Source organism: Fundulus heteroclitus, chromosome 14 (assembly GCF_011125445.2).
Source record: "Fundulus heteroclitus isolate FHET01 chromosome 14, MU-UCD_Fhet_4.1, whole genome shotgun sequence".
NCBI lineage: Eukaryota > Metazoa > Chordata > Actinopteri > Cyprinodontiformes > Fundulidae > Fundulus > Fundulus heteroclitus.
Genome location: NC_046374.1, coordinates 28,491,507 through 28,509,870, shown reverse-complemented (window position 1 = coordinate 28,509,870; position 18,364 = coordinate 28,491,507). Strand labels below are relative to the sequence as shown.

The 18,364-nt window shown below is 45.1% G+C and overlaps 1 long non-coding RNA gene across 1 annotated transcript; it reads right to left on the bottom strand.

Moving 5' to 3' along the window:
• Positions 1-301: 301 nt before the first annotated feature.
• On the bottom strand, positions 302-17,200 carry LOC118565745. Its single transcript, XR_004932571.1, has 4 exons — positions 17,104-17,200; positions 12,861-13,059; positions 3,885-3,956; positions 302-799 (listed from the first exon to the last, which is right to left on the bottom strand). It is a non-coding gene; the product is annotated as an uncharacterized LOC118565745 (long non-coding RNA).
• Between the last annotated feature and the right edge of the window lie 1,164 nt (positions 17,201-18,364).

The following is an 18,364-nucleotide window of genomic DNA, read 5'->3' as shown; positions in this document are numbered from 1 at the left end:
GATGGCTGTTTCTGGCATGCATTCAGAAAGAGAAACATTTAGAACTTTTTGCAATCTTTTGTTTACGGCAGCTCCCAGACTGCCAGTACAACAACCATTTTACTCATTTAAATGGGACCAAATTGGTTTTTCGGATACAATCTTTAAAGATGACCCACAACACACCCAGTTATTGCACCTGCAATTATTTTCTGTCCGAGCAATTTAGTTATACCTATTTGGAATCTTTGAAGATGAGGTCCTATGTGCATTTAAATTACAGATGCTGATAAACAGAAATATGTTGTGCAACATCATTTGAGTTACATCATGTTAAAAGGAATATATGAGTCAAATAACATGATCAGAGATATTTAGAGCCATGGAGTGGCCATGGTTCTGTTTCCTATATAAAACTGTCATGTCATGTGAAGCAAACATCATTTTATCATACCTGATGAGATATTCTTACCATTACACAATCCCTGACACAAAGCAGTCTGAAAGAGATCATATGAGGGACAGTCTCTATAAGAGGAGACATAGAAGACTGTATTTCTTGAGGAAGGTTAGGTCTTTCGGTGTTTGCAGAAAGATGCTGCAGATCTTCTAAGTTGTGTAGTGTGTGATGTCTGTTGTTGAAGAAGCTCAACAAGCTAATAAAGAAGGCCGGATCTGTTAAGGGGATTTTTTCAGAACCACTGGAAATTATTTTACAAAGGATTCTTCATTAAATAAGAACATTAGGGACAACCCTGAGGATCCTCTTCAGATTGTTGTTCAACAACAGAGTTTCTTCTGTGAGACGTTGAGGAGACTCCTAAAACAGTTAAACCAACATGAGTTATACCAGTTAATTTCCCTTTGGGATGAATATTATATTTTTTAATTTATTTTGGTATAATTTTCAATAGGTAAATACACAGTGATAATGTTATTTTGACAGAATTAGTGCTTAAAATTAGTCCTTAATTCAAAAAGTTTTTGCAAAAGTGTTTAGCACAGCTTTAATGGTTGCAGCCACAGGTATGGAGGTGACTGCACTTTCACACAATAAAAGTTTCCGTACAGGTAAAAGCTTTCACTAACATTTTAAGCTCAGGCTGTTTCCTGTCCTTAAGTTTCTATGTAATTATAATTCAGCCCGTAACTTCATACATCCAGCTGTTTTAAATATAAGGATCTAAATTTACACATTTAAGCATAGGTGTAAATGACATTCACAATAAGACACATGCGCAGATTTTACTCCAGACACCCAATGGTCAATTTTGCCAGATTGGGTGCAGCTACTTTTGAACACATTGGGCTCAAAAAATGGCTTTAGGTGGGTTGTTAAAATTTGGGTTTGTGGGTTTTTAGGAAGTATTTGTAGGTAGGGGTGTCCTGATAAAAGTTTTTTTTCCAGACCAAGTACCAGTATGAGTACTTTAGTTTGGAATCTTGCTGATTCCAAGTATCGATACTGAGTACCTCATAAATTGGTTCTCATCACACATAACTTAGCAATATCATTGACTATCAAAGGCGATAAATTTGGTTACAGATTCAGTTATCCTCTCCTTTTTCTTTCATCAAACAACCTCTTGGTGTATGGCGCCACTACCTGGTATAGAGTGGTATCTAATCATTGAGTTGCAGTGTAGCCCAACTCTGAAGGAAAATTGGTATCGGTTCAGAGTATCAGATTGCTTTTACAAGCAATAACAGGCCTCGATAACAGTATCGTATTGGGACACCACTATTTGTAGGACAATTATATCAAAAGGGAGGGATTCTCGGGCACTGCACATCAGTCAACATATAAAGCCCGCCCACTCCTGTGATTGGTCGGTATCAGGAAAGAGGGCTGTAAGGGAGCAGTATCAGACTCACTTTGCTGTATAGCAAAGCGAAAGCGAAACTGAGTCTGGCTGGCCAGGCTACGAGAGAGCAGCAGTGTGGTTTAAAATTTGTGAACGACAGCTGTTACTGCTTTAAATATGTTTATCAACTACTTTATTTGGAAATGAGGGTCTAAATGCAAAATTAATTTACTGGTTACCTGAAGATATACTCTTAGCCATAGTCAGAGTCGGGGATGGGAATATATCCTTTCCAAAAATACTCAGTACAGGCCATTTGGTTTGACATGCTCATGTATTGATTAATACAACAGATTTAAACCTGTACAAATACAAAAAGTCTATTGGTGCAAAACTAAAGTGCCAAGTTTCATGTTCTGCCACACACATTTAAAAAGCCGAGACAGCTATACAGGTAAAAGCCAGTAAATTAGAATATTTTGAAAAACTTGATTTATTTCAGTAATTGCATTCAAAAGGTGTAACTTATTTATTCATTGCACACAGACTGATGCATTCAAATGTTTATTTGATTTAATTTTGATGATTTGAAGTGGCAACAAATGAAAATCCAAAATTCCGTGTGTCACAAAATTAGAATATTGTGTAAGGGTTAGATTTTGAAGACACCTGGTGCCACAAACTAATCAGCTGATTAACTCAAAACACCTGCAAAGGGCTTTAAATGGTCTCTCAGTCCAGTTCTGAAGCCTACACAAACATGGGGAAGACTTCAGATTTGACAGCTGTCCAAAAGGCGACCATCGACACATTGCACAAGGAGGGAAAGACACAAAAGGTTATTGCTGAAGAGGCTGGCTGTTCTCAGAGCTCTGTGTCCAAACACATTAATAGAGAGGCAAAGGGAAGGAAAAACTGTGGTCAGAAAAAGTGTACAAGCGATAGTCAAAATTGTGAAAAAAAAAACATTCAAAAATGTGGGGAAATTCACAAGGAGTGGACAGCTGCTGGAGTCAGTGCTTCAAGATCCACCACCAAGAGACGCTTGAAAGACATGGGTTTCAACTGCCGCATACCTCGTGTCAAGCCACTGTTGACCAAGAAACAGCGCGAAAAGCGTCTCACCTGGGCTAAGGAAAAAAAGAGCTGGACTGCTGCTGAGTGGTCCAAAGTCATGTTTTCTGACGAAAGCAAATTTTGCATTTCCTTTGGAAATCGAGGTCCCAGAGTCTGGAGGAAGACAGGAGAGGCACAGGATCCACGTTGCCTGAAGTCTAGGGTAAAGTTTCCACCATCAGTGATGGTTTGGGGTGCCATGTCATCTGCTGGTGTCGGTCCACTCTGTTTCCTGAGATCCAGGGTCAACGCAGCCGTCTACCAGCAAGTTTTAGAGCACTTCATGCTTCCTGCTGCTGACCTGCTCTATGGAGATGGAGATTTACGGACTATGGTATTTCTGTTCTAAATTGGCCAGCCAACTCCCCTGACTTTAGCCCCATAGAAAATCTGTGGGGTATTGTGAAAAGGAAGAGGCAGAATGCCAGACCCAACAACGCAGAAGAGTTGAAGGCCACTATCAGAGCAACCTGGGCTCTCATAACACCTGAGCAGTGCCAGAAACTCATCGACTCCATGCCACGCCGCATTAATGCAGTAATTGAGGCAAAAGGAGCTCCAACCAAGTATTGAGTATTGTACATGCTCATATTTTTCATTTTCATACTTTTCAGTTGGCCAACATTTCTAAAAAAAAACACGGACCAAAACACGGAATTTTGGATTTTCATTTGTTGCCACTTCAAATCATCAAAATTAAATGAAATAAACATTTGAATGCATCAGTCTGTGTGCAATGAATAAATATAATGTACAAGTTACACCTTTTGAATGCAATTACTGAAATAAATCAAGTTTTTCAAAATATTCTAATTTACTGGCTTTTACCTGCACTAAAGTCTGCTATGTGGAAACTTTTATGTTTCTCATTCAGCTACAGTAACGATGGAGAAAGATGCAGTGAACTAAATCTTTATGTCGGTGTTTTTCAATATAAGATACAAAAGATACAACAATAAGATACAAAGCTCCTAAGTTACTTACTTGATCAATTGGTGTATGTGGAAGCAGATTGTTTAAAACCCCGACTTGCTTGAGAATTCAGACAACTTCTCTCTGAAAGTTAAATGGGAAGAATTAGTCAACCATTATTTGCATGCAAAACCTCCCACCTCACATCGGTTATACCAGGCGTGTCCAAAGTACGGCCCGGGGGCCATTTGCAGCCCCTGTACTGATTTAGTGTGGCCCCCCAACTGCCTTTCAAGAATGATTATGCCGACCAGCACTGGTGGCTAGTGCAGATAAAAACATTTTATTTTTAATTAGGGCAAGATTATTACAGTAAGTTAATATCTTAAATCTAAATGTTGAATTTAATGTTAGGTACAGCACACACAGGTTAAAAAAAACACTTCTGTCTTGGTTATGTTAGTTATTTTTATTCACTTTTTGGCCCTCGAGTGCGTTTGACTTGACAATATCAGCCCATGTGTCATGATTTGTCTTTGGATGAACCCGGACACAGCACGCACACACAGAGCTTGTTCTTGAAGTGAGTTTTATTGTACAGAATGAAGGGTTAATGACGAGAAGAACCAGAGTCTTTATGGACGGAGGTGAAGGGTGCGGAAGCTGGCTAGTAGGAGGAGCACGGGGAGACTGACCCGGAGGAGACTCGGGAGCGGAGGACTTGAAAGCGTTGAGCTGAGTTGCATGACTGGAGAACGTTGAGCTGATTTGCTGGACTGGAGAACGTTGAGCTGATTTGCTGGACTGGAGAACGTTGAGCTGATCTGCTGGACTGGAGAACGTTGAGCTGATCTGCTGGACTGGAGAACGTTGAGCTGATTTGCTGGACTGGAGAACGTTGAGGCTGCTGTAGCTCTCACCGTGCAGCCGAGAGGATTCTTGGAGGTGCAGATAGGCGCGGGCGCAGGAACTCTGGCAACCAGACGTGGGAAAATCTCTGGTTGCTGAAGATTTCACCGTGCAGCCGAGAGGATTCTTGGAGGAGCGGGCGCAGGAACTCTGGCAACCAGACGTGGGAAAATCTCTGGACAGAGGCGCAACAGAGGATGAAAACAGGCTGAAACTGAACGGGAGTGAACACTACGGGCCGGCAACGAGAGCAGAAAGAGGTATGTTTAAATAGGGGTGGAACCAGGTGGAAGCAGTAGCGAGTTGATTGCAGCCTGCCAGGTGAAACCCATCAGGCTGCGCAGTAACGAGAGAGAGAGGGAGAGAGGCTCAGCATGCAGCCCTCACGCTGCATCCTGACAGTACCCCCCCCCCCCCCCCCCCCAAGCCCGGACACCGGACGGCCCAGAATCTCCACGCTGGGTGGGTGGAGGGGGCCTAGGAAGGCGGGCAAGAGTCAAACTGAGAGACCAAAGAGCCAGCAAGCACCAAAGGGACCAGAGAACACTAGGGGAACCAAAGGGACCAGAGAACACTAGGGGAACCAAAGGGGTCAGAGAACACTAGGGGAACCAAAGGGGTCAGAGAACACTAGGGGAACCAAAGGGGTCAGAGAACACTAGGGGACCAAGGAGCTAGAGAACACTAGGGGACCAAGGAGGTAGAGAACACGGGGGAACCCAAGGAGCTAGAGAACATGGGGGGACCCAAGGAGCTAGAGAATACGGGGGAACCCAAGGAGCTAGAGAACACGGGGGGAACCCAAGGAGCTAGAGAACACGGGGGAACCAAGGAGCTAAAGGACACTGATGTGCCGGAGCACAACTAGGGCGCGGCACATCAGGGAAAGGTACGAGCGCTTGACAGCGTCGGGGGAAAGAGCGAGCGCTTGACAGCACCAAAGGGAAGGAACGGGCGCAACACAGCGCCAAAGGGAAGGAACGGGCGCAACACAGCGCCAAAGGGAAGGAACGGGCGCAACACAGCGCCAAAGGGGAGGAACGGCGCAACTCAGCGCCAAACGGGAAAGAACGGGCGTACACAACGCCGAAAGGGAAGGATCGGGCGTACGGAAACGCCAAGGAGCGGGCGTACAGAAACGCCAAGGAGCGGGCGTACAGAAACGCCAAGAAACGGGCGTACGGAAACGCCAAGGAACGGGCGTACGGAAACGCCAAGGAACGGGCGTACGGAAACGCCAAGGAACGGGCGTACGGAAACGCCAAGGAACGGGCGTACGGAAACGCCAAGGAACGGGCGTACACAACGCCAAAGGGGAAGGAACGGGCGTACACAACGCCAAAGGGGAAGGAACGGGCCAACAGCAGCGCTAAGGAAGGTAACGGGCGTATGAAACGCCAAGGGGGAAAGGACAGGCGAACTGACACGTCAGAGCTCAACAGCGCAAGAAAACACTGGAGCACAACTAACGTACAGAGACACCGGGGGAAAGGAAAGGGCGTGCGAAAACGCCAAGAGCAAGGAACGGGCGTATGGGAACGCCAAGGGCAAGGAACGGGCGTATGGGAACGCCAAGGGCAGGGAACGGGCGTATGGGAACGCCAAGGGCAGGGAACGGGCGTATGGGAACGCCAAGGGCAGGGAACGGGCGTATGGGAACGCCAAGGGCAAGGAACGGGCGTATGGGAACGCCAAGGGCAAGGAACGGGCGTATGGGAACGCCAAAGGGAAGACAACGCCGGAGCGAGAGGGAAGCGCTGGGGCCCAAGGGACGAGATCGCCGGGGCGTGAGGGAACCGCCGGGGCACAAGGGAAAGACTCGCCGGGGCGTGAGGGAAACGCCGGGGCGCTAGGGAAGAGATCGCCAGGGCGTGAGGGAAACGCCGGGGCACAAGGGAAAGATCGCCAGGGCGTGAGGGAAACGCCGGGGCGCAAGGGAAGTAACTCGCCGGGGCGTGAGGGAAACGCCGGGGCGCAAAGGAGATACTCGCCGGGGCGTGAGGGAAACGCCGGGGCGCAAAAGTAAGTTACTCGCCGGGGCGTGAGGGAAACGCCGGGGCGCAAAGGAGAGACTAGCCGGGGCGTGAGGGAAACGCCGGGGCGCAAAAGTAAGTTACTCGCCGGGGCGTGAGGGAAACGCCGGGGCGCAAAGGAGAGACTCGCCGGGGCGTGAGGGAAACGCCGGGGCGCAAAAGTAAGTTACTCGCCGGGGCGTGAGGGAAACGCCGGGGCGCAAAGGAGAGACTCGCCGGGGCGTGAGGGAAACGCCGGGGCGCAAAAGTAAGTTACTCGCCGGGGCGTGAGGGAAACGCCGGGGCGCAAAGGAGAGACTCGCCGGGGCGTGAGGGAAACGCCGGGGCGCAAAGAAGAGATTGCCGGGGCGTGAGGAAAACGCCGAGGCAGAACGGGCGCATGGCAGCGCCAAGGGGTAAGTGCGGGCGTACTGATATGCTAGGGCTCAACAGCGCACGGAAACGGTGGAGCACAACCAGCACACAGATAAGCCAGGGAGGAGGACGGGCGTATGAAAACGCCAGGGAAAGAACTGGCGTAAGGAAACGCCAGAGATAGATATAGGTGGACCATAACACTAGGGCTCAACAGCGTATAGGAACGCTAGAGCACAATTAGTGTATGGCAATACCTGGGGAAAAGAACTGCCGTATGGGAACGCCAGGGGAAGCAAGAACGGAGGGCGTCCTAACACGCCGGAACACGAACGGGGGCATCTTAACATGCCAGGAAACACGAATAGAAGGCGTCCTAATACGCCAGGAAACACGAGCGGAGGGCGTCTTAACACGCCGGAAAACACGAACGGAGGGCGTCTTAACACGCCAGGAATCAGGGAATGCACCGAGCAGCAACTGGCCGACCGCACCAGAGGCTCAGCCGGCGGAGGGCTCTGGTGGCGGCTTGCATGCGCTGGGCAGCTACAGGCGGGTGCGCCAGAGGGCTCAGCCGGTGACTAGAAGCGCCGGAGGGCTCTGGCAGCGCCTAAACACAGAGGAAGACTTGACAGGAGGACTAGGCCAGGGAAAACACTGGACAACTATACTAAGACAGTGGCTACAAGACTAGGACGGGGGCTACGAGACTAAGACGGAGGCAACAAGACTAAGACGGAGGCAACAAGACTAAGACGGAGGCTACAAGACTAAGACGGAGGCAACAAGACTAAGACAGGACTCGAGGGGAACTACAGGGGCTAGACGGGAAAACCCAAAACAAACCAGAAAACTAGGAGTGGGACCGAAACCTAGAGTTAGACTAGAAAACCAAGTAAAACAAGGAGACGAGGGCAGGTTCAACTAAACTGATGAAAAACTAGGTAACTACAGCTAGAAATAAGAACACGAGAAAAACAGGAAATCTAGGGTGAAAACTAAAATTCAGAACCAAAATTCGAAAGCCTAAAGGGAAACCTAGAACACTTGAACCGAACTGAAAATAAACCCAAAGCAAAACAGAAACTCAAATACTTTTAAAGAAAAACGGAAAAAACCTCCTAAATATTTCCGAAACACAAAATTCCTAGATAAACCAAACTAAGGTTAAACCTATATAAATTATCAGAAAGCTGAACAACTAACCAACTTAAGAACTCTAAAGGAACACTAGAAAACTGTAAACCAAAGAATGCTAAGTAACTCAAAACCTCGGGACCAAAATAACTCAAAAACAACAACTAGAGAACTGGATGTCTAACTAAAAAAAACGAGAATCTGAAAAAATAAAGCTGAACTAGGTAACTAAGATCTAAGGTGGGAACTTGAAACACGCAGACAGGAACTTGAGCACGCAGACGGGAAGTTGGGCACGCAGACAGGAACTGAGGCGGGGCGGATCCTACCAGCTTCCGCACCTAGGCTCTGTGCGTGCTCGGGTTCATCCTTTGGCCGGCCCGTAATTGTCATGATTTGTCTTTGGATGAACCCGGACACAGCACGCACACACAGAGCTTGTTCTTGAAGTGAGTTTTATTGTACAGAATGAAGGGTTAATGACGAGAAGAACCAGAGTCTTTATGGACGGAGGTGAAGGGTGCGGAAGCTGGCTAGTAGGAGGAGCACGGGGAGACTGACCCGGAGGAGACTCGGGAGCGGAGGACTTGAAAGCGTTGAGCTGAGTTGCATGACTGGAGAACGTTGAGCTGATTTGCTGGACTGGAGAACGTTGAGCTGATTTGCTGGACTGGAGAACGTTGAGCTGATTTGCTGGACTGGAGAACGTTGAGCTGATCTGCTGGACTGGAGAACGTTGAGCTGATCTGCTGGACTGGAGAACGTTGAGCTGATTTGCTGGACTGGAGAACGTTGAGGCTGCTGTAGCTCTCACCGTGCAGCCGAGAGGATTCTTGGAGGTGCAGATAGGCGCGGGCGCAGGAACTCTGGCAACCAGACGTGGGAAAATCTCTGGTTGCTGAAGATTTCACCGTGCAGCCGAGAGGATTCTTGGAGGAGCGGGCGCAGGAACTCTGGCAACCAGACGTGGGAAAATCTCTGGACAGAGGCGCAACAGAGGATGAAAACAGGCTGAAACTGAACGGGAGTGAACACTACGGGCCGGCAACGAGAGCAGAAAGAGGTATGTTTAAATAGGGGTGGAACCAGGTGGAAGCAGTAGCGAGTTGATTGCAGCCTGCCAGGTGAAACCCATCAGGCTGCGCAGTAACGAGAGAGAGAGGGAGAGAGGCTCAGCATGCAGCCCTCACGCTGCATCCTGACAGTACCCCCCCCCCCCCCAAGGCCGGACACCGGACGGCCCAGAATCTCCACGCTGGGTGGGTGGAGGGGGCCTAGGAAGGCGGGCAAGAGTCAAACTGAGAGACCAAAGAGCCAGCAAGCACCAAAGGGACCAGAGAACACTAGGGGAACCAAAGGGACCAGAGAACACTAGGGGAACCAAAGGGGTCAGAGAACACTAGGGGAACCAAAGGGGTCAGAAAACACTAGGGGAACCAAAGGGGTCAGAGAACACTAGGGGACCAAGGAGCTAGAGAACACTAGGGGACCAAGGAGGTAGAGAACACGGGGGAACCCAAGGAGCTAGAGAACATGGGGGGACCCAAGGAGCTAGAGAATACGGGGGAACCCAAGGAGCTAGAGAACACGGGGGGAACCCAAGGAGCTAGAGAACACGGGGGAACCAAGGAGCTAAAGGACACTGATGTGCCGGAGCACAACTAGGGCGCGGCACATCAGGGAAAGGTACGAGCGCTTGACAGCGTCGGGGGAAAGAGCGAGCGCTTGACAGCGCCAAAGGGAAGGAACGGGCGCAACACAGCGCCAAAGGGAAGGAACGGGCGCAACACAGCGCCAAAGGGGAGGAACGGCGCAACTCAGCGCCAAACGGGAAAGAACGGGCGTACACAACGCCGAAAGGGAAGGATCGGGCGTACGGAAACGCCAAGGAGCGGGCGTACAGAAACGCCAAGGAGCGGGCGTACAGAAACGCCAAGAAACGGGCGTACGGAAACGCCAAGGAACGGGCGTACGGAAACGCCAAGGAACGGGCGTACGGAAACGCCAAGGAACGGGCGTACGGAAACGCCAAGGAACGGGCGTACACAACGCCAAAGGGGAAGGAACGGGCGTACACAACGCCAAAGGGGAAGGAACGGGCCAACAGCAGCGCTAAGGAAGGTAACGGGCGTATGAAACGCCAAGGGGGAAAGGACAGGCGAACTGACACGTCAGAGCTCAACAGCGCAAGAAAACACTGGAGCACAACTAACGTACAGAGACACCGGGGGAAAGGAAAGGGCGTGCGAAAACGCCAAGAGCAAGGAACGGGCGTATGGGAACGCCAAGGGCAAGGAACGGGCGTATGGGAACGCCAAGGGCAGGGAACGGGCGTATGGGAACGCCAAGGGCAGGGAACGGGCGTATGGGAACGCCAAGGGCAGGGAACGGGCGTATGGGAACGCCAAGGGCAAGGAACGGGCGTATGGGAACGCCAAGGGCAAGGAACGGGCGTATGGGAACGCCAAGGGCAAGGAACGGGCGTATGGGAACGCCAAAGGGAAGACAACGCCGGAGCGAGAGGGAAGCGCTGGGGCCCAAGGGACGAGACGAGGAGCGGGCGCAGGAACTCTGGCAACCAGACGTGGGAAAATCTCTGGACAGAGGCGCAACAGAGGATGAAAACAGGCTGAAACTGAACGGGAGTGAACACTACGGGCCGGCAACGAGAGCAGAAAGAGGTATGTTTAAATAGGGGTGGAACCAGGTGGAAGCAGTAGCGAGTTGATTGCAGCCTGCCAGGTGAAACCCATCAGGCTGCGCAGTAACGAGAGAGAGAGGGAGAGAGGCTCAGCATGCAGCCCTCACGCTGCATCCTGACACCATGAGCTAAAAAGTTTGGACACCCCTGGGTTATACGATAGAACCCACAAAACACAAAAGCTTTTTTTCAATAAACAGACTCAAAGATTTAACATAAAAAAAAACAAAATTGTGCATCTGTTATTGACAATCTCTGCATAAGTTAAAATCAAACTAAGACACTGAAGGACACAAAAATGTGTAGTTTATTAAACTGAAGATACCAGACTGGCAGAGAATTAGTTTTGCAATCACTGTTGTGATTGAATAATGTAAGTCTAACCATGATGTGAAAAAACAAAATGTTTTTTTCTTTAAAGGATCACTTTTGAGGACAAAAGCCAAAGAGGGTATTGCAGTAAAAACTGACTAATCAGCAAACGTTAAGTGGATTATGGGATGGACATAAGCCCGATCCCTGCTGCTGAAATACGATATAAAAGGGTATAGGAAAGCCTTAGAGACCCATTTTTAAACAAGCATTTCCCGCTGGTGTGAGTTTTTTGCACTTCTGGATCTGTATTCTGTATTATTATTTTTTTCTTTAGCATTTTGATATAATTTGAAATGAAAAGTGCTTGAAAAACATAATATTTTCTCCCTTTGGCTTTATGGTTAACGTTCCTCAGGTGACATTCTCTGTATACGGACACGCCATGTCGAGTTGAAGCCATAGAGCTTAGTTTTGGTCTCCTCTGTCCAAAGCACATTCTCCAAGCCTTTTGACAATTATTAAGATGTTGACACATAAATTTAAGATGGCCCTGTTCACTTCTTCTATAGCAGAGAACTCCAAGATTTAAATCCAAGGGATTTTAGAGTGTTACCAAAGGTGTTGACAGATGTGACAATGTGTTAGAGACTTTGCTTTGTTCAAATTACATCTAACATGTATTATTTGCTTATTTGCTAGTGTATGGTTGTTTGTCATGCGTGTCTCTGGATTGCCCTGTGATGGACAATGTGGTTTTATTTGTGGTATCCATCCGTTGTCATAACCAGTGTTCTGAAACACCATCTCTGCTGCAACATACCTGAGTTTTATATTAGCTCATTAGCAGAGCTCTGCAGAGCCTGACTGCATGCTGGTGAGGCACTTAGGCATTTGATTTAGGTATTTAGTACAAGTGACAAATGTAAAAGTTGTAAGACAGGATTTAACAGAATTTAAGTTCGAGTCCAATGGTCTGAACCAACATATCTTTTACAATCATTATCAATTACATCAATTACAGAAATAAACCAGATTTCCAGTCATTTCTATACTGGCCTCTTTTAAAAATGGTACAAAAAAAGTTTATTTACTTCATTGTTCACTGCTGAAGAAGTTAGAAAAACAATTCTTTTGGATGAAATGTCCCAAAACCAATTAAAATAGGTACTTTTAAAACCAAGGTACATACTGGACCATAATTTTTATGCATTTACACCCCATGCTTTGGATAATAACCTTTCTTAAACTATATACTATTCTTCTATTTCTTGCCAAATTCCCACATACAAATACTTTCACAAACAACAATTAACCTGGGTAATGGGAGTTAAATGCTAGATGAAACAAAACCCCAGTCAGAGTTTTTAATTTATCGCATTTAGTTTAGATAAATGAGTTTGACTTTTAAAGATAATTTCCCATTTTTAATACCAATTTTTAAACACAGGTGAGTGTACAGGAGAACCTATGATCCCTTGTTAATATCAGTCTTAGAATGACATTCCAGGCAGAAAAAAGTTAGTTCAAAATCCATTTTTACATTTTCATGTTTTTTGTTTAACACTTTACTCAGTTGCTGACATGACACATAATGCTTACTTCATCTTTTTAAACTCTTCCTCAATGTTAGGCTTTCCTTGGAAACTGCTGATTGTTTCTGAGTTTGTGAATATTGTCGTTGGTGATGTGCTGCTGCTGCTGCTCGAAACCGCCAGAGAACTCTGCTGATGAGACACTCTCACATGGCTGGTCCTAACCACTGTGTGTTGCACTGTCGTCTTTGACTGAGAAGAAACCACTGAGAAGATAATCATATGCTTTAAGTCAATTTCCACATCATCAATTATAGATGCCAGAATTCTTGCAGAGTTGCAGACAAGCAAATATTAATTTCACTTAGTAACACACAAAGCTGTTTAAATCTTAGATGAATAGGCTTTCTTCAATATGCGATTAATATTCTCTCTGTTATTATAGCAAACTAAAGAAAAAGTAATTTGTCACACTGTCACAATGAGCTGACAAGAAGAACCTTCAAAGATACACAAATGCACGGAAGTAAAGTACAATGGCTCTTAAAATCACATGAAACTATAAACTATACTAAAATAAACAAACACTTTGGGCAAGAATGTGTAATCATTCAATATATTTTAGAAGTCAAACTAAAAAAAATATAAGACCTTTCCTCCTTATGTTTTTACTTACTTTTTAAAAATTAATTATAAGCACAAGATTGTATTTTAGACATGATTAATCTATCCTTGGTAAATGGATATGTACCACAGGCTTTTAAAGTAGCTGTTATTAAACCTTTACTTAAGAAACCATCTCTTGATCAAGATGAGTTAGTAAATTACAGACCTATATCTGATCTTCTTTTCTTATCTAAAATTCTTGAGAAAGTAGTTGCTAATTAACTATGTGAACATTTACAAAGTAATGACCTACTTGAGGAGTTTCAGTCAGGCTTCAGAGCTCATCATAGCACTGAAACAGCTCTGGTGAAGGTCACCAATGACATTCTAATGGCCTCAGATAATGAACTTGTGTCTGTCCTATTAGATCTCAGTGCTGCATCTTTCTCCTCCGGAATATCGCCAAAATTAGAAACATTCTGTCCAGGAGTGATGCTGAAAAACTGGTCCATGCATTTGTTACTTCAAGGCTGGACTATTGTAATTCTTTACTATCAGGAAGTCCACAAAATGCAGTTTGAAGTCTTCAGCTGATCCAAAATGCTGCGGTAAGAGTTCTGATGAAAATCAACAAGAGGGATCATATTTCTCCAATTTTAGCTTCCCTTCATTGGCTTCCTGTTAAATCAAGAATAGAATTTAAAATTCTCCTTCTAACGTATAAAGCCCTTAATAATCAAGCTCCATCATATATCAGAGCTCTGATTACCCCGTATGTTCCTAACAGAGCACTTCGCTCTCAGACTGCAGGTCTGCTGGTGGTTCCTAGAGTCTCTAAAAGTAGAATGGGAGGCAGATCCTTTAGCTATCAGGCTCCTCTCCTGTGGAACCAACTCCCAGTTTTGGTTCGTGAGGCAGACACCCTATCTATTTTTAAGACTAATCTTAAAACTTTCCTTTTTGACAAAGCTTATAGTTAGAGTGGCTCATACCCTGAGCTACCTCTATAGTTATGCTGTGATAGGCCTAGGCTGTTGAAGGACATCAGGGTCTAATTTTCTCACTCTACTGATTTCTACTGTTCTTCAGTCTACTGTTCTCCAGTTTTGTATTACATTCAAATGACTATCGTCATTTCAGCTTTTAACTTTTTGCTCTCTCTCTTTTTCTTCATAGTAGGTACACCTGGTCTGGTGTTCTGTTAACTGTGACATCATCCAGAGAAGACGGCTCACCCGCTACTACCATCTAATGTAGAACAGATTACTAGATCAATGTGTGCTTCTGTGCTTTTTTGTCTCTCTTGTTGTGTCTCTGCTCTGTCTTCTGTAACCCCAGTCGGTCGAGGCAGATGACCGTTCATACTGAGCCCGCTTCTGCCGGAGGTTTTCCTTCCCGTTAATGGGGAGTTTTTCTTCCCACTGTCGCTTCATGCTTGCTCAATATGAGGGATTGCAGCAAAGCCATGGACAATGCAGACGACTCTCCCTGTAGCTCTACGGTTCCCCAGGAGTGAATGCTGCTTGTCAACTGGTTTCCTTATATAGGACATTTTTTACCAATCTGTATAATCTGACCCAACCTGTATAATATGATTAATCAAGTTGATTTTGTAAAGTGCCTTGAGATGACATGTTTATGATTTGGCGCTATATAAATAAAATTGAATTTAATTGAATTGAAGAAAACAGTATAGTGAATTTCGTAGGAATGCTATCCACTGTTGTGATTGCACAATGTTTATTTATTTAACAGAAAAGGAATGTTGTTCTACTGTATAAACCAAAGCAAACTTTGATATTTAAAGAGTTATTATACAATCTAGTCGGTTAATTTATTTCCATTGATTACCATTGATTAGTGGGTTTCTGTTTTTTTGTATCTGTATCGACCAATCACAGCTCTTAAAAGATGGTGTCAAACTTAGCAACGGGATCAGCCACACCTCCTCACTAAGATACAGGCTCAATCCGAATACCCTAATAGAACAGGGACTCTTTAGTTAAATCGGAAGTAGTTCATTTTCGTAAGGCTGTAGCCCATCATGTAATGTTGTCAGAGTTAAAGGCTGACTGAATTCGGCAAAGCAGTCCGAAGCTCCTATCCTCCCCACGATGGAATTCTGACTGTTAACCCCATGAAAGGTCGGGGACTCTTTAGCCAAACCGGAAGTGCTTCAGTGGTCGCCATGATAAGTGTTGTCCGAATATTGCAGTCAGTAAGGAAGGAAGTAGGAAAAGTAGCCTGTATGTCTCCTCTTGTGGCTAGTTTTGCCTAGGAACCCCTCAACGTGCTAAGAACCCTTTAGGTATCCCACAATCCTTTACGTGGCATGGCCTATCAGCACAGCCTCCTCATGGAAATCAACGAAAATGTCAAAAGAGAAGAGAACATGCACTTTGTAGTTCATTTTCGGAAGGCTGTAGGCCTGGATTTGACTCGCTTCATCCATGTGCGTTTCTGTCACGTAATGTCATCAGAGTTAATGGTTGACTGAATTCGGCACAGCAGTCCGAAGCTCCCTTCCTCCCCATGACAGAGTTCTCACTGTTGACCCCATGAAAGATCAATAGGAGCTAGGCGTAGGAGCTAGAAGCTATTATTAAGGCTATTCGGATCAAGCCACAAACCTTTGTTGTCTCCTTACTCAGTGCCACAATCAGCAACAGTCTGAATCGCTCTTCAGCAAATGTATTCATAGCTAGAAGTATAAATACTAGGATTTAAAAACACTTTTGTAAAAAATGTCATGTTTCCTTCTGGCTGACTGTGACTCTCCCTCTTGTATTACTGTGAACAGCTACACCTGCATCTCCTCTGCAGCAACTCAGATAGCCAGACCGGTTTCACCTGTTCCTGCTCCTTCATATTCAGGAGCTTCTCGGGAACTTCTTATCAGGATTATTTGGAAGCCTTGACCTGGATTATCTAATGATTATAAAACTTTGACTGGCCCATCCGCATCTGTCTGCACATTCTGCCTTATTATGCATCACCCAAGTCTGTTGCACGGATCTGTCTCCAGCCTTAACCATCTCTATCTGCCATCGCCTGTTGTTAGTAGTCAGAAATCTGCTCCGTCTAATCATGCAAATTTTTTCTGAGGATTTGCCTGCCTGCACCACTTTCTTTCTATTTATTAACAAACCTTTTTAAATGAAACACTCTGTCCAGCTTGAATATCAGCTTCTCTTTAGACCTTTAGACTTAAGCAAAAGTCTAAAGGTCTGGGTTTCAAAACCATCTAATGTATAAAAGTAAATGTAGTTCAAGACAAAAGAATTAGCATTAAGGAACAAAATGTAAGCTGCACCACAGGGGACTATAGTGCACTCCCCACGCCCCAAAGACATTTCTCTAAAGACCATAAAGACTGTTAAAGGTGCATAGCCTTGTGTTTGACTTTTTTATTTATACGTCAGTAGCTCACTCTGGTTGCATACAAAGTATTTATGAAAGATTATAATGTTCTACTGCTGTATTTGTTGTTATTTTTTGGTGTTTTATGCTTTGATTTTGCTCAGTTTGTTTGTAAAAAATAGTCTTTCGTGTTTATTTACTATTTTAACGGAAGTACATCCTAAGTACATGTGGTACTGTTTCAACTTTGTTATGAGAAAAAATAATGGAAAATAATACATTTTGTGCAGCTACACTGCAAATACTATAGCATAATATGTGTGCAGGTATTTCAACAGACTTACTTCTGCTTTCCAACTGGTAACTGCTTGCAAGTCTTCTGTCCGCCATTTTTAGAAAAGTATCTTCCTTTCCACCGTCGATCAGAGTGCAGAAGTTCACTTCACCACCAGGATAAGATAAGATAAGATATAAGATAAGCTTTATTGATCTCACAGTGGAGAAATTCACTTGTCCCATCGGCTCAATAGTCAAAAGTCAGAAGAAAATGTCAAAGTAGGTAAGTACAATCAGTTAGATACAGTTATACAGCTATATACAATATACAATTCTGTACACTCCTATGTATAAATAAATATGTTATTGCACATATCTTATTATACAGTTTATACAGGACTATTGCACAGGCTTATTGCACAGTTTATACAGTTTATACAGGATTATTGCACAGGTTTAATGCACGGATTATAGCACCTTGTTTAAATAGCTTATTGCACATAAGTTATTACAGTTATTGTTGCAGCTATGGTGCATGGTTGCAGTCATTACTCTAATAGTTACACTTATAAAGCAGCGAGTATGATCAGGTAGCAGCAGGAATGAGTGACCTTTATAGCATAATAATATAACACAATAATAATAATAATAATAATAATAATAATAATAATAATAATAAACACAGCACATTATTGCACGTAGTTACTGAAAAACACTTGTTACAGTAATTGTAACAGTTATACAGTTATATGTATAGTCCAGAGATTAAATTTACATGAGTTGCATATTATTGTACATTAGTTATTGCACATTAATTATTACAGTTATGGTCACAGTTACAGTGCAGCATTGTATAATCTGGTAGCAGCAGGAATGAATGACCTAAGGTAGCGCTCCTTTTTACAGACAGGGTGTTTTAGTCTGGCACTAAAGGAGCTGCTCAGCTCCTCTACAGTCTGGTGCAGGGGGTGGAAGGTGTTGTCCATGATGGATGTGAACTTGGACAACACCCTCCTCTCAGCCACTTCCTCCACAGAGTCCAGAGTGCAGCCCAGGACAGAAGTGGCCTTCCTCACCAGCTTATTCAGCCTCTTTCTGTCCCGCTCTGTGCTGCCAGGAGCCCAGCAGACGACAGCGTAGAGGAGGGCTGAGGCCACCACAGAGTCATAGAAAGTTTTTAGCAGAGGCCGGCTCACTCCAAAGGACATCAGCCTCCTCAGGAGGTGGAGGCGGCTCTGGCCCTTCTTATACAGAGCGTCGGTGTTATGAGTCCAGTCCAGCTTATTGTTGACGTGAACACCCAGGTATTTGAAACTCTCCACAGTTTCT